General features: G+C 51.2%; 1 protein-coding gene across 1 annotated transcript in view; it reads right to left on the bottom strand.

The window, feature by feature from the left end:
- The window catches only part of RIPK4 (receptor interacting serine/threonine kinase 4), a 21025-nt gene that overhangs the window by 4585 nt on the left and 14909 nt on the right, over nucleotides 1–1531 (bottom strand). The gene's annotated exons all lie outside the window — the stretch shown is intronic.

The following is a 1531-nucleotide window of genomic DNA, read 5'->3' on the forward strand; positions in this document are numbered from 1 at the left end:
CCCCCCCCTCCAAAAATAAACTTTAAAAAAAGACATTCAGATCTGCATGTGTACATTCATGTCAGTTTCACACACTCTTTCCCAGATCTGTCCCGGGAGGGAATGGACACGTCTACACCTAGACCTTGGCATCTGAGCCCTACTCTTCCTTCACGAGAAGGACCAGGCTCCCTGGAGGGACGACTGCCTCTGGGGCTGGGGTGGAGGAAGGACAAGATGCGCCCGAACTCTCGTGTCCGAGAGTGAGAAGCGCGCAGACATCGGCAGGGCTGCGTCCAAGGGACGCGAGAGCCCGCGGGGAGGCCCCTGGACCAGCCCAACCGGGCATCGTTCACACATGAAAATAAACGGCAATAATCCAGTAGACCCCGCTGATGAAATGGGAGTCCGTGACTGCGTGCTGAAATAAGAAAGTAAAGAGGGAGAAGGGAAAGATCTACTTTACACCCAGCATCACATCTGTGGTATCACATCTGTGGTACTTGTGCCAAAAACACAGAACTAAAGAAAATCCAGAGGATTCAGACAAACCCATATTGAGGACATTCTAGAAAATAACTGTACTCCCCCCCCCCCAGAAAAGGCAAAATTATAAGAGATAAGACTGAGGAACAGAGGACTCAAGAATCAGGATAATAAAACTTGGGGCAGGGGGTGGGTCCTGGGCCAGAAAGGGACAAAGAAGATCTGCTGCTTGCTCCTGCTGGTAGATTTTTCTGTGAAGAACATCTCTGAGACAGTCAACAGAATTTGGAGATTTGGGGATTAGATGGCGTTGTGTCGATTTCCTGGCTTTGATGGTCTGATGTGGTTATATAGAAAGTCCTTATTTGGGGGTACACACTGAAGTATTTAGGGGTCCTGGGGTACTCTGTCTGCAATCTACTCGGACGGATAAAGGGAGGGAGGGAGGGAGGCAGGGAGGGAGATGGGCAGGTGGATGCACGGATGGGAAATGGGCAGGTAAATGGATGGGTAGGTGGGCAAATGGTCGGATTAATAAGCAAGTGTGTGGTCGGTGAGCAGGAGGATGAAAACCAGAAGAGACTGATCAGGCTAATGAGGTAAACGGAAGGGAACGGGGACTCCAGAGTTCTAGAAGCACAACTTCCCCGTAACTCGCAACTATGTCAACATGTAAGGGCAGCAAATAAAGGTCAGAATCATAAACACTTAACAAACATGAAAACCCAGGAGTGGGGAGCTTCCTCCAAGGTGAGGTCACCTCTCCGCTGGCTCCCACACGGAGCAGAGCCTCGCCAAGCAGGCAGGGAGCCTGGGCCCCCCTCCACGGCCTCTGTCCCCTCACGCCGCGGCTTAATTCACCGCACTCGGACTGCCCTTCTAGAAGGCAGCTCCACCCGCACCGCTGCCTGAACTGAAATCTCTGGTTTTCAAAAACCAGATTGCTTGCACTCCTCTCTAAGAAAAGGTGACCTCGCAGACTTGAAAAGAGAAGGACTTAGTTTTATTGACATCGAACAGGACTGTCCTCCACGCGTTCCATCCGACAGAAGCAAAGGTAGAGTGA

The sequence above is a fragment of the Suricata suricatta genome, chromosome 5 (genome assembly GCF_006229205.1).
Source record: "Suricata suricatta isolate VVHF042 chromosome 5, meerkat_22Aug2017_6uvM2_HiC, whole genome shotgun sequence".
Lineage (NCBI taxonomy): Eukaryota > Metazoa > Chordata > Mammalia > Carnivora > Herpestidae > Suricata > Suricata suricatta.